We start from the raw sequence: 20,368 nt of genomic DNA, 5'->3' as shown, positions 1-20,368 counted from the left end.
TTTGCTCTTTGTCCTCTTGTCTATGCCTCCCACTAAATTGGAGATTCAGTTTTAGCACCCTCAGCTGCAATCCAGCAGGCAGCCCATTTGTTATGTAGTCTCTCATAATAGAAACAATTATGAAAACTGTTTAACTACTTTCTAACAAAAAAAATATTTTATGGGGAAAAATGTTTCACTTCCTATAAAATATGTGACTACACTTGAATTTTGATGCTTTTGATCTGAAAAGAGCCTTTCTTCCCCTTAAATCTCATTCATTATTTCTGTCCTTGAATTGATTATCTTCTTTTTTTGTGAGGGCGGCACATGTACCAGGGATTGAAATCAGTGGTACTCTACCACTGAGCCACATCCCCAGCCCTATCTTATATTTTATTTAGAGTCAGCATCTCACTGAGTTGTTAGAAACTTGCTTTTGTGTAGGCTTACTTTGAACTTGTAATCTTCCTGCCTCCGCCTTTTGAGCCACTGGGATTGCTGGCATGCACCACCATGCCAGGCCCCTGAACTGACCTTCTTCACACTGTTTTATTTATAGCATGTGCCATCTAGGGAAGGTGGTGGATCTGCCCTGCCCTCCTCTCAGCTCCTCTAGAAGAGCACTTTTTATCCCAGCATGCTGGTTCTTTCCTCTGTGTTTCCCTTCCACCCGCTGCTCCTTCTCTCTTGCATCTTCTTACCAACTATTGCAGTTATTTCTCTCTTCCCTCCTTCACAGTGACTTCTTCATATAGAAGTGTCTTCTGCATCCATGTATCATCAGGCCTTGGATCAGTGCCCACATTAGGAAGGCAGAAGGTTTTCAGATTGAATGTCAATAGCACAGATGTTCTACCATTGGGTAAGCATGTCCATTTCACTTGCATTGTCTAAGAAATTTCATAGATACTAGATTCTGTCTCAGCCCTTCCCTGCAAATGACTGATTTTATAGATTTTCTCCAGCTCTGGTACTCTTCAGCACCCCCAAACTATGCCAAGTAAACACGAAGCATAATTTTGTTTGAAAGTAGAAAGTAACCCCACTAGAATTCTCAAAAAAAATTTAAGAATATCATTTTCCAACCACTTCTGTTTGGCTTTTGGGATGTTTTCTAAGATTCAGACTGGAAGCCCACAGAGTGCTGAGGAGGGGATGGCACAGTGTGAGCCCCTTACTGTCCACCCTGTACCTCAGTTTCTCATTCTGCCCTGTAAGCACCTGGCCTATGACCATGGAGAAGCCTGCAGCAAGTGATCAGTGTTCTCTTCCTTAAATCTGGCAGGGCAAAAAAGAAACTGCCCATTCTTGCAGATTTGTTTAGAGTCTGAGCAGAATCTCTCTCTCAGGCTTAGATGACATTAATGCAAGCATTCTTGACCCAACCACAAGCACCCTCAACCCAACCACAAGCACCAAGGCAGAGGCAACTCTCATTATGTGGTGTTTTTAACCAGCAATAAATTTCAGTTCAAGAAAGGTGAAGGAATACGGGCTGGGCTCACACAGTCAATATGCTTGCCTATTTAAACTCTTTTTAAGGAAACCAAAGATATAACAGATAGCTAGCTCAAGAGAAAGGCATCTTACACTTGCTGAGACCCAAACTTCCTCATTTGGATTATTTATGGCTTCAGATTATTTTCTTTGAAAAAGAACTTTTTCTTAGGGGCTCAAGAAGACACTGCAGTGGGGGAGAGCCTAGAAGAGAGAGAAGGTTGTGCTGGGGCCCCTCATCTGTTGCAAGCATTCTGCCTCAGCTCTGTAACAGCTCACACAGGGAGTTTTTACGTCCATTTGGTTAAACTGAACACAACTCAGGTTTCATTTGAGGACAGTCTACTCCATGCAGGGTTGAGAGGTAAGTGTTCTCGCTCATGAGATCAGTCTCCAATTTGCTAGAAAACAAGCTACTGTGTTACGGATTTGAGGGGATCAGCAGAGACATGTTCTGGAAGACCAGCCCCTCTGTCCTCATCAGGCAGCAGCCTGAAGGGCCTGTTGCAGTCCACTGGTCTCTGCTGGAAGATCTCAGATTCACTGTGTGGTGCACCTGGGTATTTATAATGGTGGGTTTCATTGCCTAAAGCTGGATTAATTGGTTCTGCAGAAAAGAATTTAGCACACTTCCCACCAGCGCCTCCAGGCCCTTCACATCAGTGCAGACCCCCCACCTTACAAGAGGCTGGGAAGGCAGGACTGCAGTTTGGAAGGAGAGCAGGCTGCTGTCACGTGTCCCCTCTCTGGCTTGCTGAATATTTGTGCAGGGTCCTGCTGCCCATGGCGCAGTGTGTATCTCCCCTTGCAAATTCTTTGAGGGTCAGGCTTCCTTTTCTCTGCCTCCATTGCCTTTGGATATACTAGAAGGTGCTTCTGTTCAGCTTCCTCTTCTTCAAAGATTTCTCTCCTATGATTTAATGATAGAATGCAGTTTTTGCAATATCATTGCTTTTATAAAATACATGTTTGCAAACAAGAGAAGTGTGTGTGTGATGGGGGGATGCCAGACAGCTCTGGTGTGCACCAAGGTCAAGAAACAACATATTTCATGTCTGACATGGGTGCATTTATGTGTTTATTCAGAACCACCTGCTCAACCATGTGTCATCCTTAAGGAGTCCTTATGCATCCCACACTCCATTAAAGATGCAGGGTGTTTGGGTTTTGGTTTTAATTAATAGATTATTTGGGGAGCAGTTTCAGGTTGATAGAAATTCTGAACAGAAAGAGTTCCCTGTACTCTCCTCTCAGTCTCCTTACAGTCTGTTCTATTAATTACAGTTGACAAACCAATGTTGATACATTATCATGAGCTGGACTCTGTGGTCTACATTCAGGGTAACTCTTTGTGTTTTACCTTCTATGGATTTTGACCAATGTGTAATGACCTCCATGATGACCATGATAGTATCATTGCCAATAGTTTTTCTGCTTTAAAAACCTTCTTCATGACTTTGCCCATCTTCTCCCTTTACCTCTAGCAACTACTGGTCTTTTTACTGTCTCCATACTTCTACATTTCCAGAGAGTCATATAGTTGAGATCACACAATATGTAGCCTTTCCAGATTGGTTCCTTTCACTGGTAATATGCATTTTAATTTCCTCCCTTCATGTGGCTCAATAGCTCAATTTGTGTTAGCACTGAATACTATTCCACTGTCTGGGTGCATCCATTTCTGCTTGTCCATTTACCTCCTGAAGTGAATCTTAGTTTTCTCCAACAATTTTGAAAAAAGTTGCTGTAAATATTCATGCTAGTTTTTGTGTGGACTTCTAAGTTTTGAACTCATCTGGATAAATAGCAAAATTCTTGGATTGTAAGATGCTGGATTTAAAAACCAAATCATTGAGAATGTTTGATATCTCCTGCTGCACTTCCAGACCTTGTGTGCTTTCACCAAGGATGACTACCAGGAGGACGGATTCTGAGAGCCTTACTGGGAAATTGCCTGTGAACATTTTATTGGGAACTGGACCATTTATGTGGACTCCGTCCAGATGCAGAGGGAGATTGAAAACCAAATCACAGGTAAGAGTCACAGATTTTTCTGATGAGACATCAAGCACACTTGAAGGCACTTTCTGTAGGCAGTTGTCACTTGTACGTTTTTTCTTTCTGTAGGCAGTTGTCACTTGTACATTTTACTGTTCATAGCACAGAGAGTGAATCCCTGTTTTGTCTCTTTTGCTGGGTACTATAAAAAAGAGGTCTTTTTAGCTCATGGTTTCAGAGGCTGAAAGTCTAAACCACATGATACCAGCTCTGGTGAGTGTTCCCTTGGCTTCATCACATGATAAATGGCAGGCATCATGATGGGAGGATATGCAAGGAGGAGAGATCTTTCAGCATAACAGGAAGCCCGAGAATCCCACGAGGGCCCAGGCTTGTTCTTCTATGACATCATTCTTGAGAGAACTAAGCAGGGTCCCAAGAGAACTACCTTAATCCCTTCTGAGGGACAGTGTTGCTTACTAAGCCCCACCTCTTAGAGGTTCCACTACTTCTTAACATCTCCACACTGGAAACCAAGCTTCTGACACACAAACCCTTGGAGGATAGACCACATCCAGTAATAGTTAGCAAGTGCAAGGCATAGTTCTGCACTCCTAATTTAGACAAACCTTATGAGTACATGGTACCTCACTCATGGTTCTTATGACATCTCTAGGGTCTCCTGTGCTAGACCAGGCAGCTCACTCAATCTGCTTCTCCTTTGTTCCACATTTCCTAACTCTTGCACCCTCTCTGAACCAAGTTTGGTCCAAAGGAACACAGGCTTAATTTCAGCCCTTTTGGAGAGAGGGCTGCCCATTACCTGTGGAGTGGACACTTCAGTGAACACAGGCTATGTCAGGATTTAATTTCCAGAGAACAAAGCAAAATTCCTGGTTCAGAGTCTGAGAAGTTGGCAGGTCATTTAGGAATCAGCTCCTTGGGTTGGCTGTCATCCCTAACACAACAACTTGTGAACATGGATGGGATCTCCCTTAATGGAAAGCCCTTGAGAAGGAAGAACATGACCAAAGTCCTCCACAGCCTCCTCTTCTTCCTTCTGATCCCTCCACATCATACACACACTTCTTCCCAGACCCCATGATGTATCAGGAAAACCTTGTGAAGATGGCAGCATACTAGCATCTGAGTCTGGTTGGATTCTTTTTATGGTGCTCTTGACCATGGTTGCACGTTAGAAGCTGCAGTGATCTCTATTGCCTGCTTTACTTGAGGGAGTCTGGACAAAGGGGGTGTTAAACAACTACCCTGGTAATGGGATGAGTAGAAAGTTGGGGAAAGGAGGACCCAAGGCAGAGGCAGGACTTTGTAACTCCAGCTTACTCTGAAAGGAGGTTCACTGACTGGTTCCCACTGACCTGTGCTGTGCTGAATGTGTGTTCATTGTAGGAATAAACTCTTAGAATGAAAATATGAGGAGTCTACCCTGGTACAGTTCTTTAAATCTATTTCCTGCAAGGAAAGACATCAGCTGGGCCTAAAAAGGAAAATATGCACATTGTTTGATCTGGCAATTACTAGAATCTTATGTTGCAGAGGTAGCTGCACTTACAGGGCAAAAATGAAAGGATATTTCCTGCAGAAACATTCCTGAGAGATAAATGCAAAACAAACTAATTTATCAGTAGGAGGTTGCATGGGATATTGGAAGTGCATCCATACTGGGGAGTAGTACACAGCTATAAAAGAATCCATAGACCTGTCCAAAATATTTGATTCTGTTCCAAAACCAGAAGCAGGAAAATATAGGTGACACAATTTAATTTAAATTGAGGTCTGATCTTTTGTAAAACACCATATGAAACTACTGTTCATAGATATCAGAATAGTTAAATGTCAGTTGTTTCATGTGGTTGAAATTAAAATATGTATAATATATTGAGTATTAACTTATTAACAATATGATAGCTTTTAATAACAACATGAAAGGGCTATTAGGAATATTTACTTTTTAATGCCCATATTTCAACAGTACATTTTTTCCCAAAGAGTATGTGTTGTATTGGTAATTTTTAATTAAATCATATTAAGGCAGATTATCATGCAATTGCCTAGACAAAGCTTTTTCTCCTGATTTTGGCATGAGGGACATGGCTCCACCTCTCACCCTAATATTGAAAATAAACTAGAATCTAATGTCCATGGCCCCTGAGTCTTCTGGAACATCTGCCTCCTGGACCCTTTAGGGGAAAGAGAAAGTTACTGGGTGGGGACAGATGAGAGTTTTTTGTCTTTTGCTTTATTTGATTTTTCTTATTTGGAATGCAGAGATGAGACTAGATTTGGACATTGTGACTTTTCCTAAGAGGGCACTAGAGTGAGTACTCATTTTGAGACCAAATCAATTTTTTGTCAATGTTATGTTGACCAGAAATTTTTTGTTTTCTTCCAATGGGGAACTCATTGCCCCTGGTCATAGAGCTGTTCAAGTGTGGGGTAGTTATTTATAAGGCCAAGGGGTAAACATAAGACCATGTAGTTCCCTGGGGTTACAGGGAAGTACCTCTAGAGAGCCCACCTTTCATCACATATAGGGAAGGGATCAGTCTGCTTCAGTCAGGTCACTGGCTCTTAAATACAGTAGCTTTGTAAGGCTAAGGGAGGTGCTGGGCTGGAGGGTTGAGCCAGCAGCCCCAGGACAGCCAGCCCTCTTCCTTGCCCAGCCCCCAGGACCCATCCCTGCTTACCATGGTCTTGCAGCCTGGCTCCCGTGTGCCCCGCTGCCACTTCCCATAAACCCTGTAGAGGGAGACAAAGTGCTGCTTTTCACTGGGAATCTAAAGCAAAAGGAATTTGAAAGCTTGGTACTATTGGTACATCCTATTTTTCAAGAATTCTTTTACTCTTTTGGTGTATTATATTGGGCAAATCCATGGATTACCCTTGCTCTTTTAATTTAAATTCATTTTAAGTAGTATTCTAAAAGATAACATTAACATGATACAAAAAATGTTTAAAAAATCAAAATACTGAATGAGGAAAAGGTCATTTCTAATCCCAGAGCCAAGTTTGACCCACTAAGATCAAGGACATCAGATGTGTTTCCTAAATCTCACCAAAATCTGAAGGGGAGGAGACCTTGGTAAAAATGTAATACCACTCAACACCCATTCCCTGTGTCCAAAGCATCAAGAAAGGAAAGTGAATGTGGTCATTATTGGCATTAAGGCTTGTGGAGTTCGTTTGCATTCCATCCTGTGTATTTCAGCTTGTTTCCCTGGTGGGTAGTGGTTTGTGGTTATTTCCATAGTAGAATGAGCATTACTTTTGTTTTTTAAGGTTTGGTTTACAATTTTGCTCCGTTGTGTAATTTATTGGATTGTCCACTTGCACTTACATATTTTGGCTGGGCAGCTAGGAGAGAACTTGAGTTGAAAGGGAAGGACATCCACAGTCAGCTGTGAGCCTAGAGCAACCTGTCTACTCCAACAGCTCAGCGAAGTCCTCGGGAGCCAGCAATACCATGCAAACCAGCTCCCTGAGCACCAGCCCATGAGCAATGTGAGCAATGCTGGCTACATAGGGCACAAACAAAAGGACCAGCCCTTCCCAAAGCCCCAGATCATCCCCATGAAGGGCCAGATAAGACCCGTGGTGCCCCCACCCCAGCTCTACATCCCCATTGGTGGCTACCAGCCAGTGCCTGCCTATGGGGCATACCTTCCCAACTTCTATTGGTCCAGATTCCTATGCAAATGGCTCCACAACAGGTGTCCCCTCAGATGGTTCCCAAACTCAGCTCATGTCACAGCAGCAGCGGCTCCACCAGCATGGTCTATGTCTCTATGGCACCCTCCAACACATCTGTGGCAGAGAGGGCAGCTCTGCTCTTGGAGGACACTGAGGATGCTTAGAACATCGCAGAAGATTTGGTCTATAGCACCACACAGGAAGCAGAGAAGGAAGAAGATGGCTCTGTCCCAGAGACCAAGCTCCTGACGGACAATGACACTCATTGTCACACACAGATGAATGAACCACAAGTCCAGCTGGAACCTGAGGGGTATACAGGGGCCAGGCACCAGGAGATGAGACCCCTCTGTGACCCCACAGGGACTTTAACCCCCTTTGAGAGATCACAAGCCACAGTAATCACAAGAATGAAGACATTGGAGGGCTGGTGTGCAGACTCAGTGACCTAAAATCCTGCACCTGTCTTGTCCATTTTCTATACTCAGAGCTGCCTCTGGGTCCCCCCATTTGTTTGGAAGCCACACTGGTGCCTAAGCTGAGTAGAGGGCCAAGCAGCATTTCCTCTTCAGAAACAGGACACATAGTGACCCCTGTTCCACCTGCCTTTATCCTGGTGCTCAATCAGTAGTGAGCTGCATATGCTCTGCAGAAACATAGGCAACATCTTCACTCCATATGGTATATGTATCAAGTATTAGAAATGTGGGGAGAGCAGGTCTGTGAAGGGGTAGGTAGCAAGTGGTACCTCGGGCTCTGAGATTCTCATCAACCAGCCTGCTGGTTTAAGGATGGAGGGAGCTCCATTTCTCTCTGATGCCTCCCTGCCAGTTGTATTCTCTCAGCCAAAGATTAGCAGGACAGCACACTGCCACCTACCAGGGTCCCAAGAAAAAGGGGCTTCTGAAATGGGAGCTCCTTATAGTGCCTTTATAGAAACTGACACAATCTTGTATTTTTGTGAAATGGTTTTAATTATATTGCATGTGTATTTTGCCCACTTTGCTGGAATTCAAGAAAAATATTTCTTGGGTTTAGAATGTTTAAAAGGAAGCAATATTGTACAGAACACAGTATTGTTATTTTTTATTGTTTTTTAAGAATCATGTAGAGACCTTACACACACACACACACACACACACACACACACACACACACACATATATATACACACACACACACACACATATGTATATACACACACATACCATTTTCATGGAAGCTTTAAGCTTGAATAATAACTTAGTAATTTAATTGTTTACATTATCCACTTTGGTATGCTTGTTGTACTGTGTGGAAGCAGGGTCCATTCATTTCAGAGCCCTCCTGACATAAAAGCCAGCAGGCACACTGTCTCTGTCTGGTGCACGTTGTTGTTCTGTTGTAAATCCCACACCTGGTGTATCCAATAAAGTGAAACAGAACCTTTGTCTGTCACTCTTGCAGGCTGTAAGGAGAGGCTGTGGAAGGTGCCTGCTGAATGAAGGAGATGTGTGGTGATTCTCTGGGCCCTTTCTGTGGATTTGGGAGATTCACATAGGACAATCAACTTCATGCTAAAATCAATGTAGTTGTAGTATAGAGAAGTGATGGAAATAAATTCCTTTATTTTTATTTAATTTTTAATTATCATGTGTTAATTGTGCACATTGGTGAGGTTCAATGTGATATTTGAACACATGCCTACAGCATGTGCTTTTAGAACTCTTTGCCATGCTCACCCAACCCTCTACCCAGCCTCTAGTAACTCTAGTTTACATTCAAGTTGATTTTTCCCACTGATTTTCTCTGTTGAGAGCTCAAGTGTGAATCAGTTACAGATAATGTGATGATGATGGCCCCTGACATTTTTAGACCTGGAATCTGTCATTTTCTGGGGCCCCAACACAGGGCTGAGATATAGAAAGAAGAGGGGGGAGGGGTGAGCCTAGGGCTCTCCGCCTCCTGTTCCATCTGTAGTGCAGCTGGGTGCAGTGAGCTGGGCCAGAAGACATTTCTGGAGGCCAGTGGTTCCAAGGGTCCCTGTCAAACAGGGGTTTTGGAAACAAGGGCACAACTTGGAGGTTATTTGGCAGCCAGCAAGCAACCCTGCTGGGCCCTTTACCTTGACATTTTGATAGAGCTACTTTTTGTCTATTGGAGTGGTAGAGGGGAAACAGAGCTGTGAGCCTGCTCAGGGTAGACTAGCATTCCTTAGTCTGCAGGTGATGCTCTGCAGATCTTGTGGCAGAATGCTCACTGCCTTCCCTGTGCTCATTCTGACCCAGCAGGGCTGGGTGGCCCCAAAATGTGCATTTCTAATGAGGGGGCCTAGGATGCAATCTCTTCCTGAGAACTCTTCAGGCAGAAAATCCTTGAGCCTCAGGACACATTTCAGGGGACAGGAGCCCATCCCAGAAGATGAATTCCATCCTAATTCTCCTTCAAAGTGTACATTCTAATTGAATTTGAAATTGACTCACAGCATAGCAAGGTTCATGTAGTACAGGTATTGTAGACCAGTTTGGGTAAGGATGAGAGGTCACTAGGAGGAAAAAAAAAACCACTTGAACCAGAAACCCCTTCTCTTGAAGTAGATCCCTCATGCCAGGGTGTGCAGCACCTTGAATCATTTTGACTTTAAGGTTTCTCTTACGGTAGTAGAAGAAAAACAGTATCTTCCTCACCCAGAACAAGGCGTATGCCTGAGACCTCTACAAGAAAACCCAGATTAGCAAGAGAAAAGCATCCCGTTTATTTGGTATGAGTTTTATGTGACCCAGAAGCCTTCATAAAAGAAGCCCCAAAGCATTAGGGAAAGATGGTGTTTTTGTGCTGAATTAATGGAGTGGACAGTGGCAGGGAAGCATGATTGGTCAATGGGTATGACCCAATGGAAATTAACTAGGGGGACTTCGAAAGGCCTCTTTGTTAGATTCTTCTCTGTGTCTTCAGAGATAAGGACATTCCTTCTGCCCAGGTATAGGGGAAGAATCTCTGGAGTGAGGATTCTAGGACCTGCTTCAGAGGGAGGCCAGAGAATTCTAGGACTTGCTTCAGGGGAGAAGGGCAGGATGAGGTCAGAAGGCCCTCTGCTTCAGCAGTTTCCTCGAATGTCACAGAGCTGTGTTTGGGGGTAGAATGTCCTGACCTGTTTTCTTGCTCTACTGGCCCAGCACAATACAGCTCACAGATTAACCCACACACAAATAAATAAATTCTGTGTCTTCATGTTCATTCTAAGATCAGGATAGAAAGGAATAGATCTGACTGGGTTAAGAATCAGAAGCATCCCCAGAGGCGCTCTCTTGGCCAACATTGTTCAGAATGCATAGGGAAGAAATATTATGTTAAATGAAGTGACTTCTCTGATCTTAAAGAGGAACTAGGATCTGTCTCTGACTTGATTCACCTGGAGGGTTGACTATTCAGTGGAGACCTGAGGTTCAAAAATTGGAACTAGCCCTTGCATTGCTTTTCCATAAGCAGAGCCAGAAAACAAAGCTCCATGCCACTCCATTCAGCCTTGACTGTTCCTAAGCATTAACAGTGTGCTCCAGGCTACCAACAGCATGGTAGGGCTACAGCAGCAGAAACTGGGAAGGTTTTTTCCCGGGGAGTGGGGGAGTGCCAATTAAACATCTCTGCCTGCTCACTCCAAATGTAACATTGTGGTACATATATTTAGAAAATGTGATTGAACAATGATGGCTTAATGGGGACACTCCAGATCCATTGATTATAGAGCTGAGCTGCAAGATTAGAGTATATGTAACAAGTCTGTCCTTATTTGTCCCCAGAAAAGAGGAACGTTTTCACAGCTGTTGAGTTACTTGCATATAATTGAGTTTTTTTTATTTGTTTTGTTTATTTATTTGTTTGTTTGTTTGGAGGGGGTACTGGGGCTTGAATTCAAGGGCACTCAACCACTGAGTCATATCCCCAGCCCTACTTTATACTTTATTTAGAGACAGGGTCTCACTGAGTTGCTTAGTGCCTCACCATTGATGAGGCTGGCTTTGAACTCTCAATCCTCCTGCCTCAGCCTCCTAAGATTACAGGCATGCAACACTGTGCTTGGCTTGTAATTGAGTTTTAAATTGAGGCATTGGACACCACATATACCTTGTACACCCATTAGATTTTTTGATAAACAACAATGGTTGAGACAGCCTGTCATCACACTGCACAGACTTTTCTGTACTGACTTAGGGTCTGTGACTACCCCTGTGTACAAGAGCTTTCCATCAACTCAGGAAAACCCCTTGGTGAGATCTCATGGCATGGAAACACTTTAAATCCATTCACTTCTTTTTTAATTTTTACTCTTGTATACATAAAAACAACGATCATATGTACTAATGGTGTACCATGAGATGTTTCATACATATATAATGTTTAAATTAGGTTAAACATTTTTAACTTCTCAAACATTTATCATTTCTCTTTTTGGTAATAACTTCCAAAATCCTTCTAGCTTTTTAAAATATGCATACATTATTCTTGTCTACAGTTGCCATATTATGAAAATTTTTCTTTCTTTTTTGGAGGGGCTGGTGTACTAGGAATGGAACCCAAAGCCTCACACCTGCTAGGCAAGTGCTCACCAATGAGCAACACCCCCAGCAAGTGAATCTACTCACATGTTCATGTTGGTAGCCATCTTGGGACAGTTCGTGGTTTTGTGATTATGTTTGAAACAAATCCCAGCCATTAGTTTCATGTGCATGTTTGTTCCAGAGACATTTAAAATCTTTTGAAGTGAACTTTTAAAGGGGAGTTGTGTCAAGGATATCATTTCCAAATGACATCTCTCAACTTCTAGCTACAGCTAGAGCGGACCGACTTTCTGCGATCAACTTCGTTCCCTATCCCTCCTGCCTTTCTCCTCATCATTCCCCAAAGTAGTAGAGACCTTAAATATTCAAAATTATTGAATGTTCAGTAGTCAGTCTTAGAAATAAAAGAGTAATGCTTTATGCAGGTGGAAAAGCCTTGGATTTTTGGTTGACCTGGTGACAGCCAGGACACAAGCCTCATTGCTATATATTTAAAATTAGGACAGTAGTGTTTTTACAGTATTACATTTCTTTTTCAGTTTTATTTCATTCACTTAATTAAATAGCAGATACATTTCTGTCATTCAGGAATTTCTATGGCTCATTCCCTCAGCCTTCCCTTCACCTTCCTCCTTGAAGTAATTGCTGTTGCTGATTTCTTAGGGATCTTCCCAGAGTTTCTCTAGGCATAAATAAGCCAGTACATCCATATATTATTGTACGTACCCCTTTTACTTTTTTACACAAATGGCCGCCCTCTACACGGTTTGTTTCTGTCAGTGGAAGGCACTCTGGCCCCGAGTGTTCCATGGCAGGCATGGGCCTTACTTGCTTTAACTCATCCCTGGCAGCCAGGCATTTGTGTGACTTCCCCCTGTTGCTGTCTTAAACAGTCCTAGCGCCAAGCCTGCACATGTTTCTGTTTCAGACATTCCTGGAGGTGGTCTTGCTGGTGAGCAAAGGTGTGAGCTGTCATGGACATCCCTCCAGGGGTTTAGCCAGCACACACTGCTACCCTGATGGAGTGTGCCAGGTCCCTCAGCATTGGAGCAAGCCTCACCTGCAGGCCAGGGTGTCCCCACACGTGACCACCTGCTGGCAAAACGGGCCTAGGGCCGCAAGGCTCACCTTGAATGTATACTTTTATGAAGTCAGGCCTCATTAGAATTTTTAACTCATTGTTTTATTCACTCTCTTTTGTAGTCTGAGGTTTTAGTGAAAACTGTTACCCTGAGGCAGAGAGACAGATGCAAAACCATCCCTTGGGCACTGGAAGACCCTAGATGAATCTTTGACAACCCAGGGGAGAGACCAAACAGAAATGAACATTTCTTTGAAACTCCAGAAGGCAACTTTAACCCTCACCAAAGATTGGAACAGCAGTCACCCACAGAGCGGCAACAGCAACGCCCCACTCCAGGATGGCCTGTAGCCTGTCCATCTGCTGCTGTGATCCAAGGTCTACCTCCAGATGAATGACAGCTCATGGGTCTCAGTGAAAACTAGTCATCTGTAAAGGAAAGGATTCCCACTCTGGTGAAAGGAAAAAGTCAGCCTGCCTCTCTGGCTCTGGCTGTCCAGACGTGCTAGCCCTGTGCTAGAAGTACAAAGCAGTGACAGCCCATGCTCTCCATCCGGTGGCCTCATCTATATGGCCATTTCCTTGTATTCTGCTGTCTATAATGTGGCTTTGCTTTCCAAGAGTTTTAAAAATCAACTTTTTTGGTCTTTTTTTTTCTTTCAAATGCATTTGGTTGTCACTTCATCATCCTGGTGTTTTTTTCTATTATTTCTTTTTTCTTTTATTTGTTCTTATTAGTTATACATAATAATAGAATGTATTTTGATATATTATACATATGTGGAGTATAACTTCTCACTCTTGTGGTTGTACATAATGTAGAATGACATGGGTCATGTAATTATATATGCACATAGGATAGTAATGTTCTATTCGTCCTACTTTCTTTCCTGTTCCCATTCCCCCTCCCTTCCCTTCATTTTCCTTTGTCTAATCCAAAATTCTTCTATTCTTCCCTAACCCCCCCCGCACCCATTGTGAATTATTATCTACATATCAGAGGAAACATTTGGCCTTTGGTTCTTTGGAATTGGCTTATTTCACATAGCATGATAGTCTCCAGTTCCATCCATTCACTGTCAAAGGCCATGATTTCATTCTTCTTTATGGCTGAGTAATATTCCATTGTGTATATACACCATGTTTTCTTTATCCATTCATCTGTTGAAGGGCATCTAGGTTGGTTCCATAGTTTAGTTATTGTGAGTTGAGCTGCTATAAACATTGATGTGGCTGTGTCACTGTAGTATGCTGATTTTATGTCTTTGGGGTATGTTTTAGTTAGCTTTTTCACTGCTGTGACTAAATGACCCAACCAGAACAACTGTAGAGGAGGAATGGTTTATTTGAGGGCTTATGACTTCAGAGGTCTCAATCCATAGACAACAGGCTCCATTCCTTGGGTTTCCAAGTGAGGCAGGACATCATGGAAAAAGAATGTGGTGAGGGAACCAGCTCACATGATGATCTAGAAGCAGACAGAAAGACTCCACTTTCCAGATACAAAATATATACTCCATAGCCCCACCTCCAATAAATCACTTCCTGCAGTCACACTCCACCTACCTCCAGTCAACACTGTCTGGGTTAAGGCTATCATAACCCAATCATTTCTCCTCTAAACCTTCTTACATTGTCTTACTCATGAGCTTTTGTGGGACACCTCACATCCAAAACATAACAGGGTTTAAACCAAGGAGTGGGATAACTGGGTCAAATGGTGATTCCATTCCAACTTTTCTGAGGAATCTCCATACTGCTTTCCAGGATGGTTGCACCAATTTGCAGACCCACCAGCAATGTATGAATGTGCCTTTCCCCCACATCCTAACCACCATGTTGTGATCTTTACTGGAAAACCACAGTAAAGCTACTTCTTTGAGGGAAAGCCTATCTAAACTAATAGGAATATGGAATCACAGAACACTGTTAAGAAAAGCCACCATGACTTTTAAATATGCAAAATAATTCAAATTAGGCTATAGGTGCGAAGACACTAACATGCAAATTGTCTGAATATGTATTAGATTTTCCATCCTTTGCTCCCTGATTTCCATTCTCAATTTGCTAGACAGTTTCTCCCATAAAAAATACAATGGTTGACTTCAGCCAACTAGCACCTGTGTGACCTAAGGTGGAAATAGCCAGGTGTTCAACCCTGCAAAGAGAGGGCCATGGATCCCTACAGGTATGCATGATTTCAGTTAGGGTTCTCTTTTGTGCAACACCTCACACTTCCTTTGCCTGGACACCCACAGGGTGTTTAAACAGGATTAAGTTCTGGGCCTTGTGGAGGTCCTTCCTATTCCTTCAGGGGAAACCATGGCCTCATGAATTTCAAGTGGTTGTGTTAAAAACTGAGTCATCACTAATTTTTTAACAGCTTTACTCTGCTACAATTTACTTTTGAAATATTCACCCATTCTAAATGCACAACTTATTGATTTTAAGTAAATCTGCCTATTGTGCAACCTCCTTCCCCATCTAATTTTATAAAATTCTCAACTTTTCACATAGATTCTTCATGCTAGCCAGGCACTGTGGTGATTGCCTATAATTCAAGTGGCTTGGAAACCTGAGGCAGGAGGATCAAGACTTCAAAGCCAACCTCAGCAATTTAGTACAAGGCCTTTAGCAACTTCATAACACCCTGTCCCTAACTAAAGTACAAAAGAGCTGAGGATGTGGCTCATTGGTTAAGTGCCCCTGGGTTCAATCCCTTGATACCCCCCCAAAAAAAATCTTTATGCTTGTCAGTTACAGGCAGTACACTCTACTTTCTCTGTTTTTGGATTTTCCTTTTCCAGTGTTTCACATCAATAGAATTACTGAAGATACAGTATTTTATCTGGCTCCATAAACTTAGCAAAAAAATTTCAGGGTTCATCCATGTTGTACATGTATTAGAGACTCATTACTGAATAGTATTCCATTGTATGGATATACCACAATCTGTACCATTTCACCCACTGGTGGACTTGTGGATTTTTCCAATTTAGGGCTATTATGAATAAAGCTGCCATAAAAATTTGCATATGTTCATATGTTCATATATGGGTACAAGTTTTCATTTGTTAAAAAGTAAAATATATCAAATAATATAAATAAATAATTTACAGTCACCAGAATGTGGCGGAGGAGATAACTTCAATGAACCAGCGGAGACAGGAGTAAACAGTAACTCAGCAGTCAAACAGAACAAGAAGTAACACGAGCAGCATGAAAAAGCAAGGAAGAAAAGGAGTACAAACAATGCTGTCCTGAATAAATATTCAGGAGGACCTAGAGGCATCAGAAAAATGGCCAAATAAAGAACTCAAGGAATACCTTAGACAGATGGAATGGAACCTTAAAGAGGATATGAGACAGCAAATTCAAACAGTGAAAGAACACATTGAAAATGAATTACATAAACAGATAAAAGAAGCAAATAAGCATCTTTATCAGGAGATAGAGATTATTAAAAAATCAAACAATAATTCTAGAAATGCAGGAAACTATAAACCAAATTAAAAACTCAAATGAGAGTATCACTAACAGAGTGGAGCAAGTTGAAGCCAGAATGTCAGATAGTAAAGACAAAATATATCATCTTGAAAAGAGTCTAGGCAACTCAGAAAGGCTGGTAAAAAATCACGAGAAAAACATCCAAGAGATATGGGATACCATAAAAAACCAAACTTAAGAGTCATCGGGGTAGAGGAAGGTATAGTGGTTCAAACCAAGGGAATGATCAACCTGCTGAATGAAATAATTATAGAAATAAAAAAGGAAACGGATATACAAATTGTAGATGCATACAGGACACCGAGCATACAAAATCACAGTTGACCAATGCCAAGACACATTGTTATGAAGATATCCAATATACAGAACAAAGAGAAAATATTAAAAGCTACAAGAGAAAGGAGGCAGAGTACATTCAGGGGTAAACCAATAAGGTTAACAACAGATTTTTCATCACAGATGCTGAAAGCGAGAAGATCCTGGAACAACGTATTTCAAACACTTAAAGACAATGGATGCCAACCAAGAATTTTGTATCCAGCAAAATTGAGTTTCAGGTATGACAACGAAATAAAAATCTTTCATGATAAACAAAAGTTAAAAGAATTTGCAGCCAGAAAATCAGCACTGCAAAGCATCTTGAGCAAAACACTACACGAGGAAGAAATGAAAAACAATAACCAAAACCAACAATGGGAAGTACCTCAGTAAAGACAGAGAGCGGGGGGGAAAGCTAATCATGGAGAAACAAACTAAATTAAAAAAAAGATAAATAATCAAACATGGCTGGAAGTACAAACCATAAATCAATGGTAACTCTAAACATTAATGGCTTAAACTCTCCAATAAAGCAACATAGGCTGGTAACATGGATTAAAAAAACAAATCCAACAATATGCTGCCTCCAGGAGACACATCTGATTGGAAAAGACATACACAGGCTAAAGATGAAAGGTTGGGAAAAAATATACCATGCACACGGTCCTCGTAAGCAAGCAGGGGTGGCCATCCTCATATCGAATAAAATCGACTTCAAGACTAAGTTAATCAAAAGGGATAAGGAAGGACATTATATACTGTTAAAAGGAACCATTCACCAACAAGACATAACAATTATCAATATTTATGCACCAAATAAGGGTGCTTCGACGTTCATAAAACAAACTCTCCTCAACTTCAAGAATCAAATAGACCACAACACAATAATTATGGGTGACTTCAACACACCTCTCTCACCATTGGACAGATCCTCCAAACAAAAGTTGAATAAAGAAACTATAGAGCTCAATATCACAATCAATAACCTAGACTTAACTGACATATATAGAATATATCAACCATCATCAAGTGGTTATACTTTTTTCTCAGCAGCACATGGATCCTTCTCAAAAATAGACCATATATTATGCCATAGGTCAACCCTCAGTAAATATAAAGGGGTGGATATAATACCATGCATTTTATCTGATCATAATGGAATGAAACTGTAAATCAATGATAAAAGAAGGAAGGAAAAATCCTACATCACATGGAAAATGAACAATATGCTACTGAATGATCAATGGGTTACAGAAGACATAAAGGAGGAAATCAAAAAATTCTTAGAGATAAATGAAAATACAGACACAACATATAGGAATCTATGGGACACAATGAAAGCAGTTTTAAGAGGGAAATTCATCGCCTGGAGGTCATTCCTCAAAAAAAGAAAAAAAAAACAACAAATAAATGAGCTCACACTTCATCTCAAAGCCCTAGAAAAGGAACAGCAAAACAACAGCAAATGTAGCACAAGGCAAGGAATAATTAAAATCAGAGTGGTAATCAATGAAATTGAAACAAAAGAAACTGTTGAAAAAATTGACAAAACTAAAAGTTGGTTCTTCAAAAAAATAAATGAGATTGACAGACCCTTAGCCATGCTAAGGAAGAGAAGAAGAGAGAGAACTCAAATTACTAACATACGGGATGAAAAAGGCAATATCACAACAGATGCTACAGAAATACAGAAGACAATTAGAAATTATTCTGAAAACCTATATTCCAATAAAATAGAAGATAGTGAAGACATCGATAAATTTCTTAAGTCATATGATTTGCCCAGATTGTGTCAGGAGGATACACACAATTTGAACAGACCAATATCAATGGATGAAATAGAAGAAGCAATCAAAAGACTACCAACCAAGAAAAGCCCAGGACCAGATGGGTATACAGTGGAGTTTTACAAAACCTTTAAAGAAGAATTAACACCAATACTTTTCAAGTTATTTCAGGAAATAGGAAAAGAGGGAGCTCTTCCAAATTCATTCTATGAGGCCAACATCACCCTGATTCCGAAACCAGACAAAGACACCTCAAACAAAGAAAACTACAGATCAATATCTCTAATGAACCTAGATGCAAAAATCCTCAATAAAATTCTGGGAAATTGGATACAAAAACACATCAAAAAAAATTGTGCACCATGATCAAGTAGGATTCGTCCCTGGGATGCAAGGATGTTTCAATATACAGAAATCAATAAATGTTATTCACCACATCAATAGACTCAAATATAAGAACCATATGATCATCTCAATAGACGCAGAAAAAGCATTCGACAAAGTACAGCATCCCTTTATGTTCAAAACATTAGAAAAATTAGGGATAACAGGAATTTACCTCAACATTGTAAAAGCTATCTATGCTAAGCCTCAGGCTAGCATCATTCTAAATGGAGAAAAATTGAAGGCATTCGCTCTAAAATCTGGAACAAGACAGGGATGCCCTCTATCACCACTTCTATTCAATATGGTTCTCGAAACACAGGCCACAGCAATTAGACAGATGAAAGAATTTAAAGGCATAAAAATAGGAAAAGAAGAACTTAAATTATCACTATTTGCGGACAACATGATTCTATACCTAGAAGACCCAAAGGGTCTACAAAGAAACTACTAGAACTAATAAATGAATTCAGAAAAGTGGCAGGATATAAAATCAACACGCATAAATCAAAGACATTTCTGTATATCAGCGACAAAACTACTGAAACAGAAATAAGGAAAAACACCCCATTCACAATATCCTCAAAAAAAAAAAAAATACTTGGGAATCAACCTAACAAAAGAGGTGAAAGATTGATAGAATGAAAACTACAGAACCCTAAAGAGAGAAATAGAAGAAGATATTAGAAGATGGAAAAATATACCCTGTTCATGGATAGGCAGAACTAACATCATCAAAATGGCGATATTACCAAAAATTCTCTATAAGTTTAATGCAATGCCAATCAAAATCCCAATGGCATTTCTTGTAGAAATAGACAAAGCAATCATGAAATTCATATGGAAAAATAAAAGACCCAGAATAGCAAAAGCAAGTCTAAGCAGGAAGTGTGAATCAGGCGGCATAGCGCTACCAGATTTCAAACTATACTACAGAGCAATAGTAACAAAAACAGCATGGTACTGTTACCAAAACAGGCGGGTGGACCAATGGTACAGAATAGAGGACACAGAGACTAATCCACAAAGTTACAACTATCTTATATTTGATAAAGGGGCTAAAAGCATGCAAAGGAGGAAGGATAGCATCTTCAACAAATGGTGCTAGGAAAACTGGAAATCCATATGCAACAAAATGAAACTGAATCCCCTCCTCTCACCATGCACAAAAGTTAACTCAAAATGGATCAAGGAGCTTGATATCAAATCAGAGACTCTGCGTCTGATAGAAGAAAAACTTGGCTCCAATTTACATATTGTGGGGTCGGGCTCCAAATTCCTTAATAGGACACCCATAGCACAAGAGTTAATAACAAGAATCAACAAATGGGACTTACTCAAACTAAAAAGTTTTTTTTTTTCAGCAAGAGAAACAATAAGAGAGGTAAATAGGGAGCCTACATCATGGGAACAAATTTTTACTCCTCACACTTCAGATAGAGCCCTAATATCCAGAGTATACAAAGAACTCAAAAAAATAAACAATAATATAACAAATAACCCAATGAACAAATGGGCCAAGGACCCGAACAGACACTTCTCAGAGGAGGACATACAATCAATCA

Source organism: Callospermophilus lateralis, chromosome 17, assembly GCF_048772815.1.
Source record: "Callospermophilus lateralis isolate mCalLat2 chromosome 17, mCalLat2.hap1, whole genome shotgun sequence".
Taxonomy (NCBI): domain Eukaryota; kingdom Metazoa; phylum Chordata; class Mammalia; order Rodentia; family Sciuridae; genus Callospermophilus; species Callospermophilus lateralis.
Note: the sequence above shows the minus strand (reverse complement) of the source record.